Below are 17,019 nucleotides of genomic sequence, written 5' to 3' on the forward strand. Positions count from 1 at the left end.
TTTCTAGTATCTGCAAGATAAAAATACAAAGCACCGTTATGACCTGTAAAATCAATTTGCCTCTTTGTTTGGGGGTATAGTTTACTTATGCAATTACATCATAGAAAATTTATTATTAAAGAAAAGTTGACTTGTCAATTATTTTCTGAGTTTAACACTGTTGTTGTTTTGTAGTTTTATAAAATTATAGTACTTCATTTCTTTTTGTTGTTTCATATATTTAAAACTCTTATTGTTGTTAATCATCCTGTTGAATCTAACCTTCATACATCTGAGATGCGCGGAATTCTTAACACCAGAATGCATTTTCACTAAAATGTAAAGGCTGATATTTCTTAGAGGTAGCCTCTGTTAATAAGAGAAAACACATGTTTAAGCATTGGGTTCTGCTATTTATTTCTCTCTGTAGGATATGCCTCTAAACAAGTTATGACTTTCTCAGAATACTTCTTGTTTCTCAGAATAGTAAGTCACCCACCTCTTGGTAAGGAGGGAGGGTTGTATGTAATTATTTGTTGTTACTATTTGCATTTATGAATTAGTGTTTGTGTTTATCCCATCATTTTACCCTTCCCCTTCCTTTCTGTTTTTTTGGAAGATCTTAAAGGGCAGAGCCTAGGTTCTTTTCATCTTCACTTTGTTTACTGTAGGCACTTAAAAATAAATTCATAACTTAAAAATGGTGAAGAAAAATTGGATTAAGAGTGTGTGTGCAGGGATTGACCTTCACGGTAGGAAATTTTTTATTTTGGTGGTGGTGGTGGTGGTGGTAATTGTTTTTTTATTGATCCTATAAAGAATGTTAGGAAATGGATTTTGAGGAGTGGAAAAGAATATGTGTGAAAATTCATATTTAACTTGGGTATTGTCATTTCTAACGTAGGAGGTAAGGTCATCTACTGAGATTTATAGGGTTGTGAATGGGAAATGGGCAGGATAAAGTTAAGAGTTTTTTTTGAGATGGATGTCTAGTAGTAGATCAGGTGAATAAAGTATCAGGGTATCAGGAAAAAAAAACATATTAGACTCCAGTTTGTGCTAGTTAAGTGAATTTGATGCTTTGCCTTAGCACAACATAGACAGAAAGTCTAGTGTATTTCTAAATGATTTTGGATTATTAAAATTAAGATTGACTGAACTTTTGAAGGTCCTAGCAAAGAGTAGGTTGGCAGATATAAAGCAGTGGAAGAGATGATAACAATTTATGTGCGAAGACAGGAGCAGCACATAAAATACTAATGATAATGTTAATCATTTACAGTTTCTTCTCTGTGCCAGGCACCAATGGGCTTTTTACATGTTTATCTCTAATTTTCTTAACAACTTTGAAATGACAATCATCTCTATTTTACAGATGAGGAAAATAAATTCAAAGAGGCTAAATAACTAAATATGTAGTAGAGCTGTGATGATTATTAGCATTTAGATTTATCTGACTCTAAATTACTTGTTCCTCTGATTATGGCAAGCTGGAGAATTATAGACACCTGCCAAGGCTGAAAACAGCAGCAGTTTAAGCCTCTATTCACTCACTGTCATGACTTTATCTCCTGGGATTACTGAAGCAATATGAACTTATAACATTTCTTCCATTAGCTGTATACATATTTGTTAAATCATGAGTTCCAATTTTAAATTTAAAATGTAATGTAAATCAAATGCTACCAATTCAGTTTCTTTATTACTGCTGAATTGTATTGTATGAAAACAGATAATAATGCCCCTAGAGTCCCTGAAACCGTAGGAACACTCCTTTGATTACCATCTGGAGCACACTAAAAATGTTACCTAACATCTTTCTTCCCTTGGTAAGACAATCCCAACATTTTAGCTGGATACATAGCCACTCAGAATTTACTCCTTTAGAGCTGCTGGGGCCATAGTCAATTAATGCAATGTGGTAATACAATTGCATTAATTGACTATACTGTGTTCTTTCAAGAGCACAACTAATTGAATTGACTATGTTGTGTTCTTTCAAAAGCACAACTAAAATGGTAAAGAAAAATAGAATCTCTTTCAAGAAAGGACTGGCCTCACTTCCATTTCACCTTTCTCCCTGGCTAGAATGCAAACATGGTGAGCTATCTTGGACCTAGACCTAGGCAATTCCTTAGCAATGTCAGTGCAACAGGATCATATCTTGTTTAGTAGAAAACAGAGTGGGGTTGAAGTAAAACGTAAATATATTTGAAATTTTGAATGAATTCAGAGGTATGCAAATCTAGGAGGTGGTCATGGAAATGAACGTTTGCAGAGGTGAAGGTATCTGGAGCTGAGTACGTGAAGAAATTACGAACCAAATGTGTTGTATAGACACATCACACAGAATTTTGGTAGGTTTAGAATGAAGTGTGAACCAAATTTTAAAATGTTAAGAGCAGTGACACAAAATAATTGATGCTGGCAATGCAGAGGGGCAGAAAGTTACTTGGCTGAGAATGTAAGAATCTCTTAAGAGCTGGGACTTTTACTAAAGCCTGGATATGTAACAGTTTGCAAATGGCAATGAAGAAAAAAGTATAACCATTCGATTTCACAATATTCATAAACTATGTGGTAGAAAATATCTACCCCTCTTGATGAGAAAAGAGGTCAAGCTGCAACAAAACGAAGCCAATACAATATTTTTGAGGATATTATTTAATGTAATAGCAAAATATGAGGAGAGAAATAACATGAGTGAGGAGTAGAATGTGCTTAGCATTATGGAGTTATATTCTGGTGAGAAGAAAACAAATAGTGAAGGCTTAGAAAAAGAGAACACTGAAGTTCAGAATAAGAATTTATGAAATACTAAAGTTTGTTATTTGAAGATGTGTACCTGAATCTGAAGAGAAATTAATCATTTCCCTTCCATTATTGTATTATCTTTCTATGGCTATGTAACAATTTATCACAAACTTAACAACATAAAAACATGAATTTTTAAATTTCACCATTTTTACGGATCAGGTTCTGTGTGGGTAATTGGGCTGTTTGCTCAGGTTCTCACCTGGCTAAAATTAAGGTTTTGGTCAGGACTACAATCTCATCTGAGGCTAGGGATCATTTTCTAAGACCATCCATTTTGTTATTAGAGTTCAGTTTCTTGCAGTTGTAGGACTGAGGTTCTCATTTCCTTGCTGCGTCTCAACCTGGGGCTACTTTCAGCTTCTAGAAGCTGCCCTTCAGTCATAGCCACGTGGCCTCTCACAACATTGTAGATTACTTCTTTAATGTCAGCAAAAGAATCTCCCTCTGTTCAACTTTGGTGGAATCATAAACACAACATAATAACAAAAATGACTATCATATTACCTGTGCCTTACGATGCGACCTAATCAGTGGAGTTACTACCCCCTCTTCTACACAGTTCCCAGCCACACACAAGGAGAGGTGATTGTTCAGGATGTGTATGCCTAGGGGACACAATTTTGAGAATGATCTTAGAATTCTGCTAGCCACACTGATTAAGTAGGTCCTGGTAAATTGTGTTCCCAGAGGTGACTGCAACAATCTCCCATTCCATATGCTGTTTCTCAACATGATGTTTCCCTTTACATAAGTGAGGTATATTTTTCCTTCTATTTAATCTGAGGATAAATGAGGACAGTAGCCCTAGCTGAGCTTCTACCCCACAGTCAACACCAAACTCCATCCAAGTGAGTAAGACTGTTTTGGACTCTCCAGCGTTCCTAGTGCCCCTAGCCAAAACCATGTGAAGCAAAAAAATGGAGTCAACTCAGAGGGTTATTTAAAAAATAATAATAAGTTAATATTTAAGTCAGTTGTTGATGTTGTTTTGGGTGCTCTGAGATGTGGTAAGAGTAACCAAAATATGGGCAAAGCAGGAAAAGGTTAGGTACCTGTAGTAAAAGGCATAAGGGAAGACAGTCTGCAAAAGAGTAAGAGAGAATGAATACATGTGAATAACTAGGATGGTCATATAATTTTAATGTGAAAATAGTAACATGATTGAGTGAGGAAAAAATCAGAATGATATTACATCAGGATAACCAGCAATAACATGGTATATATTAAATGAAGGGGAAAAGGCACAATGAGAAAGGCTGGTTTTACTTACTTACGAAACAAAAGTTATTTAAAAATACGTTAGCATGAGCCACATGGGAGGCTGAGGAAGGTTGATTGCCTGAGGTCAGGAGTTTGAGACCTGCCTGGCCAACACAGTGAGATGCCGTCTCTACTAAAAATACAAAAAATTAACTGGTCGTGGTGGCGGGCACCTCTAATCCCAGGTACTAGGGAGGCTGAGGGAGGAGAATCTCTTGAATCCAGGAGGCGGAGATTTCAGTGAGCCGAGCTTGCACCATTACACTCCAGCCTGGGCAACAAGAGTAAAATTCCATCTCAATAATAATAATGATAATAATAGCACATTAGCACAAGCTACAGTTTATAAATACTGAAAAAGAAGAAATGTACTGCTGTGGAGCATAAGATTATTTCAAAAGTATTTAAAGGCTATCCAAATGCTGTTTAATATTACCAAAATATCCAAATACACCAGAACCACTAAAACACTGGCTGCCAGAGAGTTTGGTAAATCTTTTGAGGCTACCTAAGTGAGGTTATAACTTGAAACACAGAAAAACCAATTTCTTTTTTCCAGTGCAACAGAATATCTCAGAATGGAGCCCAAAGGACCTCTTATGGTAAAGCTTCCTCTGTATATTATCTTTTCACTAATAGAGAGGCACAGAACTGAGCTTACTTTATGAAACTAAATATTTTTCTGTTTTTAACTTATGGCTATTTTTAACTTGTGTAAATTAAGATTATATATGAGAGTTAAAAGTAATGTTTTGATTTGACCACAGTAAAAGTAAATTATATATATATATATACCTATATATAGGTATATATATTAAATATTCCAGAATTTATAGGTAAAAATGGAGTCTAAGTGGTTTTAAGATATTTTAAATAATTGATAACACTTATTGTAGATATTCTTGAATAATGCTTTATTCTATTCTAAATATTTTCCTTTTCACCTAGGCTTCATTAGTATCTGAAGCTTAATATATTAAAAAGTTTTCAGACTCTTTAATTATCAAAATAATTATAATTCAGCTGTCCAATTATGATTGATTAGTCTGATCAAAGGATGTAAGTGAAAGATTACAGAGAGTGGTTGTAGAATCAGATGTTTTACTATCAGTGTTACCTTTGGCATTTAAAATACATACACGTAAGTTCTATTTTTAGTAGGTTTAATGTTCCAATTTACAAAAAATCTAATGGGCTGGCATCAAACTTCATTGACTTTCTTGATTGTTATGAACTTTATAATTACTGCATTTCACCAATGGCTGCCAAAGCCACTAAGAATCTTGACATCAGTGGGAAGCGTTCCACTTAGAAATCTTAAATTCGACTGCCAACTCTTTGTCTATCACCTCTTTTTCTTCCAGGGTTCTCATCCCTTACACTTTTAACATATGCACTTTGACATCATTAAAACTTCCTAGTCCCTTGAGTTGTCCTTCTTTAATCATTAAATAATCTGAGCCTCATTTTATGTTTCCCCACTAAACCTAGTTTTTAATATACATTTCATAGACTCCCTTTTCTCCACACTCAATTGCCTTTGCCAAATCTTTAACCAAACTTCAACATTGGATCAACTGTAACATTTTCACAGACATTCATTAATTCTACTGTAGGCTTTCTATTGAAAATAGTAAAATATGGCATTCCAGTTACTTAGAAATAAACGAATGAATGACTTCAACCTCCTGCAATTGGAGTATAAGTGCCACTGAACAAACCATTTACCTAATAAATCTCTTTTCCAATTATTCAAAGTCTACTTCAATATTTTAATTTTCTCCTTGAGCCTCCTACTTTAACATAAGCACTGGCTTGCTTTGGATGAATTAGATGCTTACTTTACAAAGAAAACAGAATATATCAGGAATAAAAAATCTTTCCAGTTTTAAATACACACACATACACATACACACATACACTCTTTTAAACATTTATTTATTGAGGTTGATGCCAAAATCATAATGATTCCTTTTTCTTTGGAATGAGTCCTTCCATTTACAGGGGTGAAACTCAAATGCACTGAGTGTCTTGTATTTTAAGTGGATGGCTGGCTTAAACTGGGGCAATCTAATTTTGTCTCTGTAAATTTATAATTGGGATAGCACTTTAGTCTATGTAGGTGTTAAACATTATAATAAGTGAATTCAGAAGCTATAGGAAGCTTTATTCTTTCATGTAGTCTAAGAAACAGAGAAAGCTGTTTTCCAGTTCTGCATGCACAGGAAATCAGGAGAATAGAAATAAAATGGTAACTTTGTGCTTTAATCTTTCAGGTTTTTGTTTAAGTACTTCATGTGCCTAGGTTACATTTCTGCCAATAGATACCTGGCATCTTTTCTCAGAAATATTCCCTTTTACTTGGCTAAACTAGCTGAAATTAATTTTTATCACATACAAATAAAAATTCTTAAAGAAGACATGTGCTTCTCTAAAAAATAACTTTTGCATGTGTACAATTTTGAGGGCATTGACAAGTAATATGATGGATATTTGCATCATTTCCAGATTACTTATGATGCTCCTTCTTTGTCAAGTTTTTAGGTAGATATGTGGGTGGGTCAGTTTAGGTGAGTAATTTAATTTTAATAATTATTGTGAAATTATCCTCCAAAATGTTACTCAATTTACACTTACATGGAGACCATTTGAAAGTGTCTCTTTCTTCATAACCTATTTATAAGAAAACAAAACATATTCTAAATTATTTGTCAACATCTTGGAATAAAATATCTCCTTGTAATTATATTCATTTATGTCATTATATATTGTCTTATGATTACATATTTATTAACAAGTGAATATAACAAGGAGATATCATTTTATTCATTGTTTCTCTTTAGCTGGATTTTGGGAACACTATATAAATTTAAGTGATTAAATTTGTATTATATAGTGTTTCTATTTCACAATTTCTCACAATTACCTTAATATTTTTTTGGTATCATTAACAATTTTCTATTTTAATTGCAAGCATTTAAAACATAAAAAATATATTCGGGCTATTTTGAATAAATTGTATAATTAAGGGATCAGTTTTAACAATCTGTTTCCAAATTACCTCAATGCCATTCTTTGGCTTGCTTTTGCTTTTTCCTCACTGATTTGAAGTGCCATTGCTAGAATGAATTAGATACTTGTATGTACTAGAATATGTTTCTTGATCTTATTTTGTTCCTTTCTGAACCTGGGTAAGTACAGAATTGTTTTAATTATTATAAAATTTTAGTGTGCTTTGGTATCTGGTAGTACAAACCTTCTTATTTTTTAACTTATTTTTTCAAATTTCTCTTGATCTTTATTAAGAATTTTATCTTTAAAAAGCACAACTTGATAATGTTCAAATTAGGACTAAATTTTATTTTTATATACTGAGAGTATGCTCTTTGGTATATAAACATCCTGAATATGTAAATTATTTATTATTTCTCTATTATATATAAACCATTTTTATTCATAATAATACATTCTCACTTACAATTTATTTTGTATGATTTTTAATAGATATATCAGCTCTTTCTCTATGTACGTTTATCTACTATTATTATTTAACTGTACCTGGACCTTCTTTATGACTTAGGTTGTTTCTTGATTTAGCTTCTATAACTATCTGCAAATATTGTCTTTTATTGGCAAGTATTTTTCCACTTGCATTTATTACGTTTATTATTATTAATATAGTTAACTAAATTTCATCCATAATATTTTGTTTGAATATGCTCCCAGAATGGTTGCAAGTTTGTTTTTGCCAAGAGTTCCAGTGATATTCCTGGTTCTAAGGTTTTATTTTATTTTGGTAATTATTTTCTTAAGGCATTTTCCTAAATTTAGGTATTATAAATTCTAGACTTTCATGTTGGTTAATTCTCACAGAAATTTATTTTTTTCCCTCCATATGCCTCCCCATGATTAGGCAGAAACATACATGAATACTTATTGCTTGGTGTTTTAAAATAAACTTTGCTTTGTCCTCTTTTCTAGTGAGATTATAATTGTTTCAGAGTGTAGCTTTATGTATAAGATCTCAACTCCAGCTCCCACATCACTTTGTCCAAGAGCTTTACCCCTTGTCTCTCTGTGGGAATTACATCTAGTCAATCTCCCAATTGCTGAGACAAGTGTCCTTTAAAACCCCAAGCAGCTATTAATTAGTTATCACTGTTTTTTTAACATGAATTTTTTTTCCCCAGCAAGTTTGGTATGTTTTATGTTTTTGTAGCAAGAGGAATTTTACTTAGTATCACCTGTCATCTCTAGAGCTGGAAAGATTCGTTTTCATTGTTTTAACTTTAAGTTAAAATTACATAATAGTGATTATTACACATTGTATGCCTGTATCAAAATATCTCATGTAACCCATAAATATATATACCTACTGGGTACTCACACAGATTAAAAACAAATAATAATAAATGATATTGAAATTGCCTCCTGAATGAAACTATCTAAACCTGCCTTTTAAAGTTAGAAATAGGTAATAAATATTACTTAAATTATCTCCTGAGTGAATGAAACTATCTAAATTTCTGATTTTTAAAATCTGGAATATATCTTATTGCTTCCATTCAAATACAAACTCCCTGAAACTTTGGTACAAAATTATTAAAAATTGATCAGAAATTATTCTTATTAATGGAGGAATATTTGAAATAATGATTTCCTTGGGTTCTAGTTAGAGCACTTTTTCAGTAACAACAAAAAATCAAAAAGCAACATGGCAAAAATCACCATTTCCTTTTCAGTTTAGAGGTGCACCATACTGTATCACAGAAAATTTATTCGTACTGCTAGACAAGCCATCATTTGTGGAATATGTTCAGATACCTCCAAAAATCAAGTAGCATCCACTGTTAAAAAGTCCCAAAAGATATGCTTACTTCAGCAATATTGCTACTGGTAGGACTTTGTCACTCTACATTGTTAATTTTAAATGTAAAAGAATAGAAACTTTAATTCCCTTATTAATCCCTCAAAACTTCTCTCTAGTGATTTTTTTACAGCCTTTTAAACTAGGCTACAATAATTTCCCCCCACTATTCTGTAACAGGAATAGAACACAAATTAGACACAAAAAAAATCCGTTCAACTTTTGAGCACAATTTTAAAGTGAAAGTTTTATTCTGAATTTGAAATTTGCCAAGGTCTGTGGCTGAGTTTCAGATACCCACTTCCCTTCTTGGCAGCAGATAATTTGGAAATCAGAAGTCTGCACACTTGAGATATTTCCAGGCTTGGAGTGTCAAAAAGACAAGATGACATATGGTGAAGTAAAAGGGATTTCTCACTTTCAGGAACACATTTCAACTTCCAAAACATAAAAATAAATAAGTGCTTTTTCAAATTCATAAAAGAAATAATGAGAATTTTGCCCAAATATTATAGACATATCAACGTTAAGCAGCAAGATGTTTGAGTCTATCACTTCCTGCAAGCTTTCTGCTAAATAGATAAGTTCAAATTTCAGGATTGTCATGTTAACTTTGGCATAAACGTGCTTTTTTCTTTGGCAAAGATGACAGTAATCCCCCTCAAAGAAAAATTATAGTGTAATTAAAGTATACAATTTGATGTTTTTATACCAACGTTTCTCTGGGGAGTTTCTTCAATACTCTACTTGCTAATTTTAAGTTCAAATGATCAGAGTATGAAGGGAATTGAGTTGGAGGAGACAAGGTCTGTGAAAATGATTCATTCTGTTGTCAATTTACCTTGATTTTTTTTTTTTCCCCTTACTGCCTGGTTGTTACAAAGACAGAAGTTGATGTAATCTGGAATTCTGCTACTCCAGTTATTTTAATCTATTGGTCTTTAGAACTCATTGATACATGTTAGCACTTCAAATGACAAGTAGTTACAAATTAAATTAGTCAATTTTATAACTTCTTTCTGACAAACTATTGGCAGAAGAATTTTTTTTTTTAAAGATTCACTGTGGAGTGAAGGATTAAGCATGCTTGCAGATCTCCACTATTTAGATAATTATCATAATTATCAATTGTTTCATTAGTATAAATACTTCAAAAATATTTTCTTCTTAATTGCAGAATAACTTAATCGACAATAGTTCTGAGATGATTTGAGAAATTATGTGAAGAAATACTGCAAGTTTAACAAGAAAGTTTTAGAAAATTGCCCATATGAATCTTTTTTGTTATTTAGATTTATATAAGGGATATCTCTGTGTGACAGTTTCTTTAGAATATGAGTGCAAGGCTAAACACATTTGGAAAGTGACACAAAGTTATCAAAGAGAGTAGCATATTGTAAAAACTCATTTTATAAAGCAGTTTTTCCAAACTGTCAGATTATAGAAAGCATTTGTATGTGGGTAGAGTAAGATTTTTTCCCCCACATTTATTTTTGGATAATAAGAAATGAACTGTAAACTTTTTAAATGTCTCACTTTGCTAAGCCATAAAATATGAAATTCAAGTCTCAAAATAGCTCCTGATCTTGAGCCACTAATACTGTAGATTCTGTAGTGTTAATAGATTATATTAAAGATAAAAATTGATGTCTTCATTACCTCCAATTTTATGTAAGAGGAAAAGAAAAGGTAGAATAAAATGTATAAGCCTGCATAATAAAATGGTCATTTAAGCCATGTGGGCTTCAATTATGTATCAATAAAAATAATTTATTATACACATCATAATATAAATTAAATTACACTTAGGAGGCAGAAGCACCCAGAGTTCTCTAAGAGAGGCACAGTATTGTAATAAGATGCTTGCTTGCACAAGCTATACATTATTGGGGGATTAAGATGACATGTATGTTAGATCATTTTGTTTGTAGAAATCACCCCAAGTCATTATTTCTCTTAGTTTCATGACAGAAAAAAATATGTCTAACTTATATCTGACATCATAACATAGCCCATGAACTAGGGATACAGAAAATCAAATAGATTAGTATGTATAACATTGTTACCAAATATCCAGTACTATTTTCCAAGTTGGCTGTTCCCCACTATGATGATATTTAGCCTACATTTCTTTACGTTTTCACAAGGAACAGATCAGATAAATAATATATTTTGCCTTTATATTCAGATTACACTTTATCAATAGACTTTTCTCATAAGGCCCTACTCTTCCTTGATGATGTCTTGCCAAAGAGACATCAAAACATTTCAAAATGACTTACCATTGTCTAAAATTCAGTGTTTATACCATGAAAATATCTGAGGTCTTCCATAGAGTCAGGTATTAGTGTTTCAGCAAATATATATATATATATATATATATAATACATGTATATATACACATACACACATATATATATGACACTAGTAGTTTAAGTTTTTCTGGGAACAACTTTAAGCATGTATCTAAGATTAATGTCCTAAATATTAATTTCAAATTGAGATCAGTATGCAATTATCCAACCTAAAAATGAAAATAAATTGTTTTAAATATATGATTTTAAACCCCAATGATCCTGTGTATTATTTTGCCAATTTCTCCTTAGGAATGTAATAATAGTCTTGCAATTCTAATACATTTCTCTCTCTCTGTGATTACACTCTATATACACATACACACACATACCATAATACAAAATAGAGTATATTTTAGTACTTAATGACATACATGTACACATACATACATACACATATATGTGATTAAGTACTATTTGGAAATGAGGCTTTGAATGTAGTAAAATAAAGATAGTGTGGTAATACCTTTACATAGTAGTCATTTTTTGCATGTATGATTATAACCTTAGGATAACTCATTAGAAGTAAAATTTCTGGCTCAAAAAACATGAACTGTTTTCAGGATCTATGTATATTAACACCCTAGGTAATCTCATTCTCTTTTATGGGTTTAAAAAGGATTTATACATGAAACATCCAAATGAGAAGCTCCAATTCTGGCTTCTCTCCTCAAATCTGAAGTGATGGGTCCAACTAAATGATGCTTCCAATTGACAATGTAATAAGTATTTAAAACTTAAAATGTCCAAAACAAGAAAAAAAAAGGCCATCTTGATTTTATAAGCAAAAGCATGTTAAAATCTGAGTCACATCATATATTCCTATTCAAAATATACTTATTTCTATTCATCTGAGGGAATAAAAGCCAAAATCCTTGCCATGTCTTATCTACATCTCTACTCTTTCTCTCTTGCAGCCTACTCAGTGTCATATACATTGGCCCCCTTGTTTTACTGCAGACGTGTCTAGCATGCTCCTTCCCTAGGCACTTTCCAAGCACTCTTCCCTCTATCTGGGTTGTTTGTCTCTCAGTCCCCCAGATAGCAACACGGCCTATTCCCTCCCTTCTTTCAGTTCTCTTCTTTCATGATTTCTCTTACTTACCTGAGACAACACAGTGGTAGTGATCCATGATCACCACTTGTAATATGACACCCTCTAACCTAACACTTCCTTTCTTTTTATCTTATTTATTTGTTTATTTATTTATTTATTGAGACGGAGTCTTGCTGTGTCACCCAGGCTGCAGTGCAGTGGGGTGATCTTGGCTAATTGCAACATCCACCTCCCAGGTTCAAGCGATTCTCCTCCCTCAGCCACCCAAGTATCTGGGATTAGAGGCATGAGCCACCACGCCCGGCTAATGTTTGTATTCTTAGCAGAGATGGACTTTCGCCATGTTGGCCAGTCTAGTCTTGAACTCCTGACCTTAGGTGATCCGCCCATCTCAGGCTCCCAGAGTGGGAATACAGCCACTTTATTTTATTTTATTTTGCTGTATATACCTCATATACACCCAGACTATTAGACAGTTGTTGTTGTTTTTCTTTTTCCACCCTCCATATAATATCAGTTACTGAAGGCATGGGCCTTATCACTTGTATCCAGAGCTGCACTATCACCTCTAGGACATTTCTTGGCTAGGACAGATGTTCTTAAAATATTAATATAGTCGATAAAAGAATGAAGATATTATAGGCATCTTAACAAATAGATTTCTGCAAGTTTGAATCATTTTAGTCAATCACAACTATGTGTTTGAAGGTACCTTTTCAACTGTGCTTTAATCAATATTTGAAATGTAGCCCTCTCTGCAACCAACACATACACACTCACAAACACACATGCATACCCCTCTGCAAGGCTGACAGGAATGGAGTAAAGAAATGATGCAAGAATACGGTGCTTTCACCTTTCACTGTGAGTCGAGTACTCCATATAAATGGTGCTTTGAGTAATTAGAGAGTGGCTGAGGATTGAAAGAGGAGAGAGACAGGAAAGGTGTAAGACAAGTACAAAAGATAAATGTAGAGAGAAATAGCACACAACAATAGAAAATACACTTGGCAGAACTATCTTAGCCAAGAACTGAGATGGGCACTGGATTTTCACATGTGTCCGAAAGCACTGACTACTTTTTTTCACCATTTCTGTCAATGTGCTCTAAAAGCTAGCACAGCAAAAGGAAATCAAGTTTTTGCTGTACATGTCTTGGAATAGTGAAATAAAAAAATACCACAAATAATGAGCCATGATTAAAACTAGATGGTGAAATGATGGATTATGTTTTACAATGAAATACCTCACTCCCTTTTCTCAAGAACACTTGTTTAGCTTCTGTTTTTAGTATATAAGCATCTTATCTTAGATCTCAAAGGTGGAGCCCCGAACTTTTCAGTTGAATAAATTTATAGAGCATTTATACATTTTATTTGCAGACAAAATAGTCTCTCTCTCTTTTTCCCTCTGATGTTTCTATCTATCCACATGTACATTATAACTAGTCAATTCAGAGACTAATGATGAAAATGTGCAATAAACCAAAAATTATAACTGTAGTTCTGAACACATGAGTTTCACTGAAATACAATGTTACAGGAATACTTCATTTCATTACTCTTTGCTTTATTGTGCTTCACAGATAATTTCATTTTTCGTAAATTGAAGGTTTGTGGCAATCCCGCATGAAGCAAGTGCTATTTTCCACCAACATGTGCTCACTTCCTGTCCCTGTGTCACATTATGATAATTCTCAAAATAGTGCAAACTTTTTCATTATAGTTATATTTGTGATGGTTACCTGTGAACAATGATATCTGGTGTTACTATTCTAATTATATTACAGCGTCATGAACTGGGCCAATACAAGATGGTAAACTTAATTGATAAATAGTCTATGTGTTCTCACTGCTCCACCTACTGGCCATTCCCTATACCATGCTCTTTATTCTCTCTCTCCCTCCTCCCCTTATCCTCCCTCACCCTCTCCCTCCCTCTCTTCTCTAAGCCTCCTTATTCCGTGAGACACAACTATATTTAAATTGGGCCAATTAATAAAGTTCCAATAGCCTTTTTGTGTTCAAGTAAAAGGCAGAGTTCCATATCTCTCAATTTAAATCAAAAGTTAGATGTGATTAAGCTTAATGAGAAAGGTATGTTGAAAATTGAGATAGGCCTAAAGCTCATTTTCTTGTGACAAACAGTTAACCAAGTTATAGATGCAATGAAAGAGGCTTTGAAGGAAATTAAAAGTGCTACTCCAGTGAACACGAGAACAATAAGAAAGTGCAACAGTTTTATTGCTGATATGGAGAATATTTTAGTGGTCTGGATAGAAAATCAAATATTTCCACAAGCCGAAACCTAATCCAGAGCAAGACTCTAACTCTCTTTAGTTCTATGAAGGCTATGAGAGGTGAATAAGCTACAGAAGGAAAGTTTGAAGCTGTTATCACAGAGGTCTGTTCATGAGGTTGAAGGAAAGAAGCTCTCTCCATAACATAAAAGTGCAAGGTGAAGTAGTAAATCTGATGTAAAAACTTCAGCCAGTTACCATGAAGACATAGCTAAGAAAACTGATGTATGTGGCTGTGCTAACAACAGATTTTTAATGTGCACAAGACAGTCTTCCACTGGAAAGAGATGGCATCTAGGACTTTCATGCCTAGGGAGAAGTCAATGTCTGGCTATAAAACTTCAAAAGACAGGCTAACTCTTGATGGGGCTAATACAGCTGATGACTCTAAATTGAACTCAATACTCCTTTACTATTCTGAAAATCCTAGGGCCCTTGCTAAATCTACTCTTCTTGTGCTCCAGTAATGGAGCGTCAAAGCCTGGATAGCAACACATCTATTTACAGTATAGTTTACTATGTTTTAAGCCCACAGTTGAGACGCACTTCCCAGAAAATATACATTTCTTTCAAAATGCTGCTAATCGTTGACAATACATTTTGTCATTCAAGAGCTCTGATGTAGATGTATAAGGAGATTAATGTTGCTTTTATGTTTGCTAACACAATATCCATTCTGTAGTCTGTGGATCAAAAAGTAATTTTGACATGCAAGTTTTTTTAATTTAAGAGATACATTTCATAAGGCTATAGCTGCCATAAATACTCATTCCTCTGATAGATTTATGTAAATTGAAAACCTTGGAAAGGACACCATTCTATATGCCATTAAGAATACTCATGATTCTTCAGAAAATATCAAAATATCAACATTAACAGGAGTTTGGAAGAAATTGATTCCAATCCTGATGAATGACTTTGAGGGTTTAAAGATTTCAGTGGAGGAAGTGACTGGAGATGTGGTGGAAATAGCAAGACAACTAGGATTGGAAGTGGATCCTGAAGATGTGATTGAATTGTGGCAATCTCAGAAAATACTTTAATAGATGAGGAGTTGCTTTTCATGGTTAGAAGAGAAAGTGCTTTCTTCAAATGAAATCTACTCCTGAGGAAGCTATTGTGAACACTTCTGAAATGACAATGAAGGATTTAGAACATTACATAAACTTACTTGATAAAGCAGTGGCAGGATTTTACAGAATTTACTGCAATTTTGAGAAAAGTTCTACTATGGCTAACGTGATCCAAGAGCACTTAATGCTATAGAGAAATCTTTGCAAAAGGAACAATCAATAGGTGTAGCAAACCTTATTGTTGTTTTAGTTTAGACCTTGTCACAGCCACCTCACTTTTAGCAACCACCATTCTGGTCAATCAGCAGTCATCATCATCGAGACAAAAACCTCCATCAGAAAAGATTATGACTCTCTGAAAGCTCAAATAATTGTTAACATTTTTTAACAATAAGGTATTTTTAATTAAGTTATGCTCACTTTTTTTTTTAGACATAATGCTATTTCACACTTAATAAACTCTCAGTGTAGGGTAAACATAACATTTATATGTACTCATAAACAACAAAACAAAACAAAACAAAACAAAACACGCATGTGACTGGCTTTATTGCAATATTCCTGATAGGGTTGGGCTTTGTGACCCCATCTGAGTCTCACCTTGAATTGTAACAGTCCCCACATGTTAAGGGTGGAACCAGGTGGAGATAATTGAATCATAGGGGTTATTTTCCTCATGCTGTTCTCCTGATAGTGAATGAGTTCTCAGGAGATCTTATGATTTCATAAGAAGCTTCCCCCTTCACTCAACACACATTCTCTCTCTTGCTGCCCTGTGAAGAGGTGCTTTCTTCCATGATTGTAAGTTTCCTAAGGCCTCCCCAGCCATGTGGACTGTGAGTCAATTAAACCTCTTTTCTTTATAAATTACCAAGTCTTGGTTATTTATTCATAGCAGCTTGAGAATGGACTAATACAATCCCCTTGATTGTGGTGGTCTAAAACTGAGCATTCAGTATCTCCAAGGTATGCCTGTATTTGTGTATGGTTATATTGTGATTGATACCACTAATGATTCAACCTTAGATAAGTATCCTAAATCAATCATGGTAGTAGTTCCATTGTCTTTATCACTGATTGGTTAACATTTTGATATGCTTGAAACTATTTGGGCCAATAAGAGACCAGGAAAAGCGTTTCTACAGTAGTTTGAAAAAGCAAAGGAAACTTGCTCCTTGGATAAAAACAAAAAAGGACACTTCCCTCTGAAATGCTAAAACTAATATTGGGTGAATCCAACATCTGGCAAAGGAGTTATACAAAAGAGATAGATGTACACACCCAGAGGCATACCCCACACCAAAGGAAGGACA

This window comes from Colobus angolensis, unplaced genomic scaffold (assembly GCF_000951035.1).
Source record: "Colobus angolensis palliatus isolate OR3802 unplaced genomic scaffold, Cang.pa_1.0 Scaffold398, whole genome shotgun sequence".
Lineage (NCBI taxonomy): Eukaryota > Metazoa > Chordata > Mammalia > Primates > Cercopithecidae > Colobus > Colobus angolensis.